The 15,770-nt window shown below is 37.0% G+C and overlaps 1 long non-coding RNA gene across 2 annotated transcripts in view; it reads right to left on the reverse strand.

Moving 5' to 3' along the window:
• Positions 1-8,738: 8,738 nt before the first annotated feature.
• LOC140327286 (uncharacterized) overlaps positions 8,739-15,770 on the reverse strand; it is a 13,824-nt gene continuing 6,792 nt past the window's right edge. Inside the window, exons 1-3 of one of the 2 annotated variants that reach the window (XR_011920014.1) lie at positions 15,384-15,601; positions 13,379-13,445; positions 8,740-10,764 (exon numbers count right to left, since the gene is read on the reverse strand). This is a non-coding gene — a long non-coding RNA (uncharacterized lncRNA). Of the gene's footprint in view, positions 10,765-13,378; positions 13,446-15,383; positions 15,602-15,770 lie in introns of those variants that run through there. The other variant, XR_011920015.1, reaches the window with a different exon arrangement.

Genomic DNA, 15,770 nt, shown 5'->3' on the forward strand with positions numbered 1-15,770 from the left:
TGTCAGGGGGTTCTCTAAGAAAGAGATTACAAGAGTTCCTTCATGTTAAAAAGGCAACAGATATCAAGTGATTCTGATATTCAATAAAATATTCCCTGGTAAAAAAATCAATCTCTGCTATTAAAACATACGGACCTGGAAGATTCTCCACTTGAGAATGTTTTGGTGAATGTCAGGTTTGCTGCTTTATAAATAGACTTCAAAATGTGATGGTGTAGAAAAAATCTTGTATGGGGTTTGATGCAACAGATGTCAACACAACACATATTAGTTCTAAGCCTTTTCCTCTCTTCTGTCCTAAATTTTACAATTTATTCCTATTTGTGCCCTGGAATACAATGGTTATCTATTTATGGGTAATCTATGATCATAAAAACAAATGTGGTCAATATAAATATTAGGCAGTATATATAGCACTGACAAATTAGCAGCACTTTATAAAGTCTATAGTCATATCACTAATCATCCTTCAAAGGGGCTCACAATCTAATGTCCAATTATTATTATTATTATTATTATTATTATTATTATTAATAATGCCTATTTAGTCATAAGCGAAGGACAATTTTTGAGAGAAAGCCAATTACCTAACTGCATGTATTTAGGAATGTAGGAGAAACCAGAGTCCCCAAGGAACCCCATGCAGACACAGGGAGAACATACAAACTCCATGCAGGTAGATTCGAGTCTTGGCCAAGACTCTATGACCTAGTGTGGCAGAGCCAACCATGCTGCCCAAAAGGTATGAAGAGAATAGCTAGAGCACCTAGTCTCTATACACATGTCAGATTTTAACCAGAGATGAGCACAACTATTCGTCTTTGGCAACAATTATCTGACATGAGTTTGTAGCTTTAGTCCTTTGGAATGCACATCAATACATTTTTATGTTTTGACTGCAAAGAAAGCAGGTGTTGTTAAAAAAAAAAACATTGTGCAAGGCTGGCACCACACATAAAGTGTACTGCATATTCTTGTATTGAGTTTTGTTGTGACACATGCTATGAAATACTCTTGTTCATATAAAAAATAACTGAAGAAAGGAATACCTATTAAAGATGCTTTTTAATCCTAAGGAATAATCTACCACAATTCACAGATAAAGCGACACTTGGGAGTGTTGATCTCTTGTGTTCCCGGTCACTGGTTTCTCCCATTGACTATCTTTTGCAAACAGGGAGTTTATTGCTGAATTGGGTGTTATGTTCTAAAAAGCAAGTTCTTTCACCATTCTAATAAATATATATATATATATATATATATATATATATATATAAATAAAGAGGTAAAAGTGGGAATATGCTCATATTTGTAGTAACACAATTTGCAGTTTTAACTTAGGACATTTTTCTATTTGTGTAACAACTACTTTGTGTGAATATTGAAAAAAAACTGGTACCCATGCTATATTTAGTCATTTTTTAATAATTCAGAGAAACATTGACAAAATAAAAGTAAGTAGTAGTATTGGTAGGCATGGGATGGAGGAGAAGACATTAGGGATTGAGTATATTTTATCTCCTCCATTAGCTCCAGCACAACCAGGTTGTAAGAGGGGTTCACCACTTAAGGTGGTCCAGCGTCAATGCTGGCCAGACACCAGTTCATCAATCTAACGCCGCATTCTTTACCTTTATTAAGCCCTCGCTCAGCTTTGCGAGGCTAGTTGCGACTTCTGTGCGCAATTGATGGTGTCTAGGGAACAATTTACAGAGGACCAGGAGTCCACAGATAATGCAGAACAGGAGAGTACAGCAGAGGCAAGTCCAGAAAACAAAGCCAGAGACCATACACAGATAATCTATCTGCCAAACAACAAAGAAATTCACCAGCATCAGCCTAACACTACAACAGACAACTGGTGACTGTGGGAAAGGCTATAAAGCCCTAGCAATCAATAGCAGGGCAGGATGAAGCCAGGGACTTATTTGCTTCTAAAATACCCTTTAGCTGCACACAGCCTCAGAGTGTCTGCTGGGGATGCTAAGAAGGTACATCCCAGGCTGCACGGATAAATGGAAGCAGGAGATGCAGATCAGAGGGCAGACCACCAATTCCTTGCTGCCTCAAGTGACACCACCACAATGGTCAGACCACATCTGGAATATGCATTCCAGTTTTGTGCAGTTGACAAAAAGGACATTGTGGAATTGGAGAGAATGTATAGAAAGGGCAACTAAATTATTGAAAGGACTGGAGGTGCTCAACCATGAGGAGAGATTAGCTGTTTTGAATCTATTCTCCCTTATAAGAATGGTCCATATAGAGAACTCTCTTCCCGATTATTCACTTTAAGATCATTACAAAGGACAAGAGCGCACTTCTTACGTCTAGAGGAAGAAAAGTCTAACCTCCGAATAAGGAAGAGATTCTTCACTGTATGGTCCATCAAAATCGGCTCCCTCAGGAAATAGTTTCAGCAAGTACTATGGGTTGGTTTAAGAAAAAATTGGATGCTGATGTTCTAACTTTTGACGACAATAATCTATTTGTGTCTTGCAATGCCACTTTATGAAATCACACACTATCACAATGTAATTTTTTTAAACCAGTAAACCTTAAAAATTTTAGTTACAATAATACATGACTAATGTGAGGTCACAATTTCGGTCTTTTTATGTTATTTTGTTCATTTGGCAGCTGTAGTGACCAAAACAAACCATCAAGATATCTTTGTCATTTTAATAAAAGGTGTTTAACTTTGCCTTGAACACTGAAAATTCGGAAAACTTAGGCCTAACGCCTCAGAACCTAACAGCGCCTTGTTTCAATAACACCAGCTTGATGGAGGAATATCCACACTGTATGTAAAGTATTAATCTGGGACATTAGGTAGACTTCCCATGCCATTTTGGTGCATTTGGAAACTGTTCAAATGAAAACAAACTTTCAAGATATTTTCTCATTTTGAACAACATTATCATCATCCATATCAGGTGTCTAGAATAGCAAATATATACACAGTTATATTTTAAATAGTTCACATTTTAACCCAATGAATAGAGTAATGAACCTCTATACAATTACAGTCACAAGGGAGACAATACCCAATGAGGACTGGATTCAAATTCACATTGAGAACCAAAGTAAAAAACTAATATCACTGGTCATTTGAACGTGCAGGACTTCACCACAACAACACATAATGGGGCTCTGTGTTTATGGACCCCACATGCCTGTCTGCACTCCCAACAAAGTTTGGGCATGCTTCTGATGAAACAGCAGATAGTGACCTGAGCAATCTCTCAGACCTGAAGTACGGGCATTAATGAGCTCTCAGACGGTCCATGGCACTATTTGGTAGGGTCTGCACTGATGCATAATGTCCCAGAGGGTCTCTATTGAATTCAGGTCTGGAAAACCTGAGGGCCAACAATGTCATCAATGTGTATGTCATCCAGGAACTGCCTAGGCACCTTGTGAGGCTGGGCACTGTCCTATATCAGGAGGAACTCGGGTCCGACTGCACCAGCATAAGGTCAGACAATGGGTCTGAGGATTTCATCTCTGTACCTTACAGCTGTCAGAGTACCATTAGTTAGCATGTGAATTGTTTGGCGTTTCAAAATATGCCCCTTAGAACTGACAAACCACCAGCCAGGTCCTGCTGGATGAGGTTGTAGACAGCATAACATTCACCATGGCATCTCCAGACTCTTTCACAACAGTCACATTGTCACAGGGCAGGATGGTGGACCCTCCGTGTCACAAGCCCAAATGGCTAGGACATACATGGAGCACAGAGTCTAAGCAACAGCCTGGACTTCTGCAGAGCCTCTAGAGGTGAGGATGTTGCACTGCAGACTGTTGCAAGGTTGTGGCCCCCATTAACACAAAGGCTGGTAACTGCTGACAGGCAGGAACAAGGAGTAGTACAGAAACATGGGAAAGGATTGTAGTCAGACAAACCAGAGGTCAGGCCAGGCAGCAAACAGGAGCAGTCAAGCGAAGCCAGGGTTGAAATAAAAGCGTATCAGAAACCGAAGCCACAAACAGGAATACCTGGAACCTGGAAACAGAGCCAAGAGGAACTCTTTGTTCAGGCAACTTCCTGTTGCCAGAAACCTCCTTATAAAGTGAAGGTCATATGATGAATGGGAGCCACATGACCTGCAGACACCCTAACCCACCACCAGAGGGAGTGCTGGAGAACAGGCAGTTAAGGTTTTTTCACATGTTACCATGTCTACAGTATGTTTTTTATTCTAGCATTTTACAAAGGCTGCTAAACTTTCTGCTTTTCCAGTCAATTTTGTCTGCAAAATTACCATTGCTAGTAAATCCTAAATACAGAGTACTCTGGCCAAATAACTGCAGAATTCTTTATAAAGTTGGAATTATAAAGCAGCCCATGAAGAATGAAAGACATGAATGTAGATACAATATTATGAACAACATAACAATATAGTAACTCTGTACTTACTCTATTTGTGTAAGCTGCATTGAAAATAAAAACGGTTAACACCTTGTATTGCTTTTTATAGCCTGTCTTTTCAAGGTAGTATGTCAGTTGGTACATACTGTGTTCAGCCATTAGTATGAGTGGTCAGTGAGATAGATGACTTCCTATATTTCCAGAAATGACAGATCATTTGTGCTTATTCAGTTGTATTATCTGCATCCCTAACAGCTTCATTGTCTGCTGTTTTAGGATCTGCAGTTCTCATAGATATGACAGCATTCAGAAGGCATGGGAAGACATCAATGGAAAAAAAAGATAAGTATCCAAAAACCATGACTAGGATAGCTTGGACTGTCTAGCCTATCTCTTACCACCACTGTCAGAATATTTGCCTCCCCCCGACCCCCACATGCTTACCAACCACTCCCCCACCTTTAAATACACAAACACCAATCTTGGACTTAAATTGGCTAGCAAGCAAAACGTTTACTAACCAAAATTAAATAAATTAACGTCATCATCTATGCAAAGAGAGATAGTGCTCTGAGCTTTCTGATCTTTTTCTATCCACTCTTCTGTGAGCTGTTCAGGTCTGGCTTCATCTATATATTCATCTATATATTTCCATGTACCTTCTACTATTAGCAGCATTTTCATCTTGATTTTCTGAGACGAGTAGTTCTGATTTGTCAGATTCGCTACAGAAAGCCTTGCTGAGGAGGTGCTGGCAGCCATTTCTTATGTTTCCTGTATATATATATATATATATATATATATATATATAGAAAGCTGAAGATATGACACTATTGTGCCCTGTAGGTAGGTAATACAATGTCAGAGATTCTGGGTGAAAGTAAAATGGCACAAAGATCCTTCCTGTGGAGACCATTTGGAACTTTTTAGTAGTTGGTTGTTCTGTTGTTCTCAGTCTTCTTTGGCACATAGAAGGAAAAGTTGGATTATGATTCAGCTTCTTTGCACTTGGCACTATAAAGGGAGGAATCTGGCTAGAAAACAAGGAACTTAACAGGAGGTTCCTCTTATCCATTGTTGTTTTTCCCTCACAAGATATTTCTTTTAGTTTTTATTATTATTGTTTGAGATGATGTAGCCTCTTTAAAACAGTACAAATTAAATAAATCGTAATCCTGGCAATTCATTTCGGGTCATAGACTTCACCCCTACTATTATAATGAAATCCAAAGGTAAGTATATGGATTGACATCAAAATAAATTTACTATCTACATGTATGTTTGGAATGCAACTAGTACATCTCACCAATTTCAATTTCAATTTGTGTTCAGTGTTAGGACCCTATAGGGGCTTCCACCAAAAACCTTGTGACCACGATAAACAATGTGATGGAAATCAAGCTAGTGAACCTGCTTACAAGTCCACTAGCCTGATTAGGCTTCCCATAAAGTGCAAATCATTGCATTATTTCAATACTGATAAATACTGAACAGTTTGATATCAAGCTTGGAGAATAAATCAGGTACTGTTCATCTAAAAGGGGTAATATGTGTTTATTGCCTTCCTGAAGATGTAACATAGGGGTGTTTGGGCACATTAAAATGGGCACGTTAACACAATTACAAATAACTGCTTTATAAATGTGTGTGGTATAAATGTGTGGGTTATTTTAGGGCTAAAGCAAATGTTTTATCTCTGGCTAAAAGAGATCTTTTACCAAATAGGATGTCATTGAAAATCATTTATTACGGGTCTCTATGAATACATTACAAATAAATTTCTAAAATTTAGAGGTTAAAATGCAGGGTGTGACCAGTTATACAGGTGTCATAAAGGAAACAGTTTTTGTCTTAAAACACTATAGTATTGTACTACAGTATTTTATGTTCTTCAGTCACAATCCTAAGCAGCTTTGAAAGCCCTTTTAGTTTGAAGGATTTACCATTTGCATTCCATTGGAGTCATTGAGTTACATGGAGTCCTGGGACACAAACAAAGGTTCCAGGCAGCTGTGCAGGCTGGCTCAGCTATACAGGTGAGCAGGAAATGTTTTTATGGTGTTGTGTAAAGTTTGTGTTTATTTCTCTTTCTTGTCCTTCTTATTCTTTACCCCCTATACTATGTGTGTTCTTTGCCCTTGTCACGTGACAAGGCTTATTGTAATTCTATTCCTTTAAGAAATGTATGGATATGATGGCAATAATATCAGTATGTATCAATGAATAACCTTTAATAAAAAATCTATTGTTTTAAAAAAAAAAGAAAGGATGGGTGTGAGCTAGTAGCATTTATAATAGTATTTCCCGCAGTCGACTTGATAAAGAGTTGAAGCTAAGAAGTTAAGGCGTTATCAGATTGCCTAATGATCGTTATATCCAAAAATGGAATTTGATTGAAGTTATTTTGGAGATGGTTAACAATTTTTTGTAATTCATCCACTGTTCCAGTCCAAATGACAAAAATATTGTCGATAAAGCGTTTCCATAGAAGGACATTGACCATGAAAGAGGGGAGATCCCCTTGGGAGAAGATCTCTTGTTCCCAGCCACCCAAATACATATTGGCATAGCTAGGGGCACACTTGGTGCCCATAGCTATGCCCTGAATCTGTAAGTAGGTGGCGTTATCAAAAACAAAGATGAAAAGTAGGAGCTTAAGGATAAACTTATTATATGTTGATATATCTCCATCAAGAATTTCCATATCGTTTGAATGCCTAATTTACTAGGAATGCTTAAATGGAGAGAGTCTCCACATCAATAGTAACCAGAAAGGCATGGGGTGGTATGGTGATCCCTTCAATAGTCTTCAGCAAGTCTAGATTATCCCTCAAAAAGAAGGGAGGCTGTGGACCTGTGGTCTTAGTGGTTTTTGTTGCTGGTGAGGCTGCCAATTTCCGATAAAATGGGTGGATCAGTTTGAGTTTTATGTATTTTGGGGAGGGCATAAAAAGTGGGTGTTTTAGGATGTGGTGTTTGTAGGAATATGTAGGTATCTTTATCAATTATTCCCTGGTGGTGGGATGATTGAATTAATTCATTGTAATCTTGTATACATTGATCCACCTAGGTTTTTGGAACTTTCTGATACCATAGGGGGGTTTTGTAACATTTTTTGGCACATTTTCCTATAGTGCATTTCAATACCGCTATATTTCCCCCTTTGTCTGCTGGTTTTATTAAAATTCAGGGGTTACGTTTTAATGAAGATAAGACAGATCTTACATTTTGGGTGGATTGTGTCCTGTATTTTGTCACATCTTTTGTAACATTATTGACAAAGGCTGGGATGTAAGGATTTGTGTAGAAATTAGGACAATCTGTAGACTTTTTTATTTACTTTAGGAAAAGTTGTATTTGTAAGTTCTACATTTTAACATGAAGGTAAAATGACCCCGGTTACTGAATCACATCCCACATGATAATTTATGGGCGGTGACTCCGTTTCCAGGGGTTCATCTTCCCCTTCGTTCTCATTTTCATTTAATAGTTGAAAAAGACCACAAAGGACTTGAAAGTCATTTATAGTATAGGATTTAAACTCCTCCAGGTCTGTAGTTTGAACATTTTCAGGTTTATTAAAAAGTGTCTGGTAAAAGATCTTTCTAGCAAAAAGATACAGATTTTTGACAAACTCAGTTTTATCAAGTTGCTTTGTGGGAAATTAAGTCCAAGTTTAAGTACTTACAATTCAGTTTCGGTCAGTTTATAGTGGGATAGGTTGATGGCATCTAGTTGAGTGTGGTTGGAGTGGTTTTGGACAAATATTGGAATATTTGACCCATTTTGTTTGGATTAAACAAAACTGAAATTAAAAAAAAGAAGGTTTAGTGTTTTGGGTTTAACAAGGTAAGAATTAGTATTAGTGGGTGTATCAAGTGAAGGGGATGATTCACTTAGGTCTGTCATTGGTGAGATAGGAACACTGAATCATTGGCTCACAGAGGCAGCCAATTTGGATGTGTTTGGCGATTTTGTCGGGGGACGTGGTTTGGTCCTTTCATAGGTCTGAGTGGGCAGAAACTTTTTAGGGCATTTAGTGCCTTTGTATGTAATAGGACGCCCTTGTGATTTGGGGTCTAAAGATAGACTTTCTGCATCAGATTCTTTTTCTGTACTAGTCGGCACTTCACTAATAACTGTATGTTTAAATTTTGGGTAAAAAGTTTCGGGTTTATGCACATTCCATTTATGGGCACAATTTGAATAAAAAGCCATTTTGTCTCTAATAAACTTGTTTTCCTTTTTAGTTACAATTTCATTATTGAGTTTATGTAAATAGAATTTCAAATTAGCATTTTTCTTTTTAATGCCTTCTGATTGGATCAGTTCCTTTCCTTTAACATGAATAGCTTGTAATTCCTTGTCCATGTCTAACAATTCCATTTGGTAATAGTGTAATGGAGTTTGCATCAAATGTTTAGAACAATTTTAAAGATTCTTCACATTCATTTTCAATTTTATCAGGTTTTTTAACATTCGGAAAGATTTGGATTCTTAAAGCCGATGGATTAAGGTTAGACTGGATATATTTATCAAAGTATTGTATTTGCCAATAAACATTTGTTTTTCTGCAATAGAGATTTTTAAGTTTGAAAAAACATCCTTTGATTAAGATTCCAATTGTGCCTGTGACAAATGATTAGAATGAAATTCACGCATAACATCATCCCAAAAAGGGTCCATTGTAGTTATTAATACAGTAACCAGTGTTTATTTTAGAAACCTTACCTCTTGCTCTGAGAATAGCAGAAGAACAGGTTATTATTAATATATTAATTGAAAAAATGAGGTGAAGAAGAGGTTAATAATTAATATATTGATTGAAAAAAATGGGGTTAGATGAGTTAGAATGGGTATCGAAACCCTGGTTATTCCAATGAGAAAAGAAAAATAGAGAACCCATAACAGTTATTATTCCATAGTAGGGTACGTACATCCCAAACTAACCACAGAAGCGGAAGGTTTAATTAATACAGTTTTTTTTGGTACCTATTTATCCAGTTTGGGTTCTTAACTCGAATGGGTAAATTAAATCTCTGCTTCTGTTGCTAATTTGGGATATCGGTACCCTACTATGGATTTATACCTAAGGGGGTCTCTATTTTATTTTTCAGCACCAAAAGGCACATTTATTGACCTTGTCATAAATCATGACAAATCACAAGTCACTGAACACATTTTCCTAACAATACTGTTTTTTCATAAGCCTGTGATAAAAAAGTACATATTTTATACTTGTTTTAGTGGTTAAAGTAAACCTGCCATAATAACCAAACATATGATGAAAAAAATTATAAAGCAATACATAGAAAGGGTTTAGTTTCAGTAAACACTGAACATCCAAGCTGAGATTTCTCCTTTCCCTGCCACCTCCTGAGACTCTTACTTGGGCATTCAATGATAGGTGGTGAAAGTGATCAAAAGGAAGTAAGGAAATGTGGGACTAAATTCTAATTTATACAAGAAGAGAATACATTTTTATATCTAATGCAGCAAAAATGCAAATGAGTTAGAAATATAAACTGATTGTATACCTCCCAACTGTTCTTAATTTGAAGAGGCAGTTTATAGTTTCAGATTTAATCTGATTCTTGAATCTTTGCATAGCTCAAAGGATTATGATTCTATTGGATAATTTATAGTTGATCCCTGGTGAGCATGTTCAAAAATCACTAATATTTGCTGTTTTTGACTGGAGGCACTAAAGCTGACAGGCTACTATCAGCGGTACTATGTAAAGTCTGCAAGTAACATTGTATGTACTGTGTGTGATTGTATATTTTAGTATATGGCATTTGGTTATTATAATTAAAATAGCATGTGGTAAATATGTTCCCAGCATTAGTTTGATGTGCATGCAATTTATTACATCCTTGCTTGGCTGCTAGTGGCTAGTCTCAATCACTTTATCCTGTTGCAGAGTAGGCACTGACATGAATAACGATTCAATTACTTGCTTCAGTTTTTTTCAATGCATACATTATTTTATTTTCTGTTTTTGTTTTTGATATTTTTTTTGTTTGTTTGTTTGTTTTTTAGCATATCTCTGAATACAAAGTATATCTAAAACCTAATATAGTTTATTTATTATACAGTATAAAATGAAAAATGAAGATTACTTCCTGTCACTTACTAATGTGTTTTACTAATCATTCTCTGCACTATCCAAAAAGAAATCGTATCTTTACATAAACGTTAAACTTTTATCATTATTTTTGTCCCTCCTCCAAAAATCTGCATTTTGCAAAACTCAGTAGGAGTGCCTAATTCTTCTAATTGTTTTGGTATGAGTTTACACAAAAACCCAAATCCTTTTAGAACATCTGATAATTCCGTTGAAGAAGGAGCAGGTGAAGCTGGGGTCACAATAACTGGTCTGCATAATCCTGGAAATTGAGAGAAAAAGAAAAACAGTTATGCTACCACTCACAGAAGAATTGAACATTGACAATTAGGAACATCAATGGCAGGGTTGCCCACTAATTTGTACGCTATCAAAAGCAAAAACATTTTCTTGCTTTGTACTGTGTAATTTTAAACCTTTTAACTGAATTAATGGCTTTAAATTCTGCCCCTGGACCTCAGATGTTACTGACAAATAGCTTTTCTCCAAGTCCTGATTCCTATCTGTAGGTATGAATTTTCTTCAAATATTTTGTATAACTTTGCAAAAAAGAATGTTGATTGCTTCAGTTTTCTATATATTCTTATCCCATATCCCTAAAATTGTCTGATAAATCAACTAAATTGTTAAAATTAGATGGGGAATTGCCATTTCTGCACCCTTGCAAAATAACAAACATGGAATCTGTTTTTCTAAAACAAGCTTTAACTGTGAAAAAAAACTCTTTCTCCTGAACCTGGGCCAGGCAAAAGTTTATAAAAACAAGTTCTTGGTTAACGTGAAACCTAGATCTGAAAACAATCTTGCATATAAAGCACCAGGAAAGGTTCTTTGTAAGATATGGCTGCATGTTTAGAAACTTACTGATCCAAAGTGATAGCCACATGGAAATCAAGCTTGTGGGTCAAGGAAGAAACAATGTGATCAAGGGTAGGACTTTGAAGCACCCAATTCAGTTCCCATTGAGGGAGATGGAATTTAACAAGGGGATCACATTATCTACCTACTAAACAAAAGTGTTTGAGGACAGAGGCCTCCTAAAAAAGAATAGCGAAACACAGAAAAATTTATGGGTTTTAAGCCCATGGATCAATGCCATTTAGGTGGGCCTATATAAATGGATAATTAACCCCTTTATATACCTGTGGTGGTAAAGACTGAATGGGAGTTCAGAGCCTCCTATGATACCTACATCATGTATCCCAGGAGGCTTTGGGCTGCTCCTTCGGAGAGCTCGAGATAGGGCAGTGAGATCAGCACTCTTTATTCTAAATACAGGAGGATACATCACCCGTTCTCGCACTTGTGCAGTGCGCACACAGGTGATGAAGGCAGAAGAACAAGGAAGAAGATGGCGGTGCCGGGGATTTCTCGGGACAAAGGAAGAATCCAGGATGACTTGGGACCGAATTGAGGCCAGGTGTGGAAGAATAGGGGGCTCTGCAGAAGTAAAGTTAATTGGTATTTTTTTATTTTCATGACAGTTCTGCTTTAAGGAATAGTAGTCAGACCCTGTGACACCTGACCTGAATGGTCTGTTGTCAGACAGGTGTACCATACATTCTTGGAACTATGCTACCTAAGGACCACAAAAATGTTTCTCATCTCAAAACGTCTTGTTCCTTCTTAATGACTGACATATCCATGGTCGTAGGGCTTTGCAACAGAATCTAAGGTGACTTTCCAACAGTGTGGTCTAATGATGAAGAGGCAACTGGATCAACCACAGCCAAAAATGTTAATTTGGAGATTTTACTGATGACAACATCTTCTGCATTGACAGCGTCCAGGGGGCTAGCATCTAACCTCAGCATATTCAAAAATACCCACACACACAAAAAGATTTATCTTTATAGGAGTCTTAAGGGTCCTAAAGCCACCAGGATTTGATCTTATCCAGAGAAAGCGCTGACTTGTCTCACATTTACAAGATAATATGTTGCAGGAATAGACCTCCTCCTAATAATAGGAGTAGAAAATGATATCACTAAAAAACGTTGCAATCAGATCAAAAACTTTCATGCAATAGTGGATAGCCGGTAATTTTCGATACTGGGGCACAAAGCATGACCATGAAATGTTTGTAGTTTTCTTTGAGGAGGTAGACTTGAGTCCTGTGTTTATTCAGGACCAGACCTAAGCAATACAACATTTAGTATTACTGATAACTTTTGCAGGGTTAGCAAGCAATCAATATCTAAAATGTCTATAAGGTAACAGACACATTTTCCTCCAGAAGCCTGGATCACTGTTTGGGAAGCAGGAGATCATTATGGTAGCCTAGAACTAGCCCAAATATACGGAGCAAACACCTCAGAAAAATATAAGAAGGAAAGGTCAAATGAGGGGGTCACAAACTGATACTAAGGGGGTCCTCTCACAAACCACAAAAAGATGTGTATGCATCTTTGTCTGTTCGAGGCCAGAAAATCCCTCTGTCAAAGAAAAGCAATGAACAAATATGTGAACTAAATCCAGCATTTGTGCTCACCAAGGAAGACATCTAGAGATTTGAGATCTTATATTATGATGCCCTCTTAGGGCATCATAATGCCCTATGCCCTATTGCAGAGCCAAAAAAGCATAAATAAAGCCCTTGCATTTCACAGTAGGGATGGGGGTACTGATTCTGAGTCCAATACCTTTGAGAAGGCTGAATGCAATGGACTGAAAAGTGTTGCAGAGATCCTGGAATATTAGAGGCAATAAAACTAGAGGATGGCAGGTTCTCAAAGTTGCTCAGAGCTTTAACTTAGTTACTTAAGAATCTGTTTCAATTTTGGGCTACAAGTAGGTTTTAAAGGCAGAGACTGGGTATATTTTGTTTTTACATTTGGCTAAACCTGTGACTAAGTTGTTCATCAGGAATGACATACCTGGGGAGCACAGAAGCAGGACCAGAAGTAACAATTTCACAAGCATCTTCATTTTATCACTCTTTTCCTAAAAAAAAATATATTGAAAACCTAAAATTTGATATAACAATGTGATATAAGACAGAACTAATATACAAGACACATTTGGGAGAAAAAGACTGATCTGCTATCTATATGGAATTCTGTATGTTATGGCTTTATACGAAATCCAATCACACATGTACTTTTCATCATTTTCACAAAATTTATGGTAGCCTTATTTCTTTTAAATATTCAAGATCCAACATTTCTAGGTACTTATCTTACAAAAGCAATCTTGAACTATGAAATACTAGTACCTACAATATGGTTATCCAAGCAAGTCACATGGGAGTCTTCTACAAAGGATTTGGCACCTTCTGCTTTGGCTAATGCTCTACCAGGTAATTAAGTTTACAAAACTACAATCTGTATCTATAATGCAGAGCCGAACATCTCTCTAATTTGAAGTTCCTATATACCTTACTACCCATACTTTGAAAACACATTGCTAGTTGTTTCAAGAGCTGCAGTCTTCATACATATGAGGGAATACACAAAGCACTGCAAAACTTCCTTGGTGAAAAAGATTAGTATGACACAGAATCTTGGTGATGGTTTTAACCCATGGGAGTTGGCATTTCAATGCAAGAATTCTTATTAGTGTTTGCCATTGCCTCTCTTTGGCTGGTATGACTACATGAGCTCCACTTCAACAATTTCTGTGTTTTCCAGTGTAGCCTACATTAGTGAAAGTAAGTTTGAAAGTAAGTAATTCTGAACAGCAAAAGTTTTAAAGTCTATTATTTATTTGATGAATATGGGCACTTTTTCAGGGCTTGCTGGGTAATGTTGCTTTAATACATAAAAGTAATGGATTACTGTATGATTTATATTTTTTACGAAATAAAAAAAAGTTGAAAATTTTTCCTAAGCACAGAAAAAGTTGCGTAGTAAGTCAGGTTGAAAAAAGACATAAATCCATCAAGTTCAACCATTAGGGAAAACATACATAGACATAGTTTATCCAGAGAAAGGCAAAAAAAAATGCTATGATCTCACCATTGAGCTTAACAGATCCTCCTTAATCGCGCAGCTGAAATCTAATCGCCTTAATTGGCAGATTCGCGCCCCCTATTGCTCATTATTATCAAGGCAGGAATCTGGCTGGCAGTGAGGAGGCGAGTGTACGAGCGCACTCGACTCCGGACCGCGGGAAACTGCGCTCGCTGGTCGCGCGTACTTTCACGCTTCCAGCGAGCGTGGATTTTATTGATGAATCAGGGCCAATGTCTCCATCCCTGCAGTCTATTCCTCTTTTAATACTCAGAGAATTCCATTACAACCATTAATGCGTGTTTTGAAGGATATTATCCACCATCAGGACAATAATATTCCCATTTGAAGATCTGGGGAATAATGTTGGCAACATTTCTGAAAATTTGCATTTGTGGAAACTAAACTTCACTTACTGGCTCTGAATAAAATAAAGCTCTTCAAGGCTGGAGAGGATACACTTTCATCAGTGAAGCTCAGTGATCCAGCAAACCTGGAATGGATTTCCTAAAGGTCATCTGCTATTTGTTAGCAAATGTTTTCAATCCTGCACTACATCCATTCCAGGTTTGCTGGATTAACCAGGTTCACTGCTGAAAGTGTAACCCCTCCAGCCTTGGATAGCTTTAATAAATCTTTAAAAAAACATTATCGTCATGTGTACAAATATCAAGCTGATGCTATCTATGGTATTAAAATTAACTTAATACCCAACTTCGTTGAGCATACAATAAATTAACTTATGAGACAACAAATAATAATATTTAATGAACAAGATTTATATTGCACCAACATATTACGCAGCGCTGTACATTAAAAAGGGGCTGCAAATGACAGATACAAACAGTGAGACAGGTGGAAGAAAGGACCCTACACAGGAGAGCTTACAATTTACAAAGGTATATACAAATACAAAGGTATATTCTCCTACCAGTTTGTGTTCCGTGGATCTCCAAATTGCACAATATAATGTTTTCAGAGAGCAGCTGACTTGCAAACTGAGTATTCTATCCTGTCAGATGATATAATAGGACTAGGATATAATATTATTGCCAGAAAAAACATCAACATGTCTGTTCGGATTTATATTCCTGAGACATCTGTGGGTAAATCTGTAACCTCTTAGAACTGTTAAGCGGCTGGTGATCACATTATCTAGAAGTCCCAATAGCACAAAACAAAAAGAAAAGAGGGACAAAGGATAAAATTATTTGGTGTACATAGAATTCTTCACTTACAGTGCCTGAACTTGATACCTTGAAACTTGATTTTATTTATTGGTTATTTATATTGATTTTTAATATTCAGGTGCACCTAA

Source organism: Pyxicephalus adspersus, chromosome 3, assembly GCF_032062135.1.
Source record: "Pyxicephalus adspersus chromosome 3, UCB_Pads_2.0, whole genome shotgun sequence".
In the NCBI taxonomy this organism is placed as follows: Eukaryota; Metazoa; Chordata; class Amphibia; order Anura; family Pyxicephalidae; genus Pyxicephalus; species Pyxicephalus adspersus.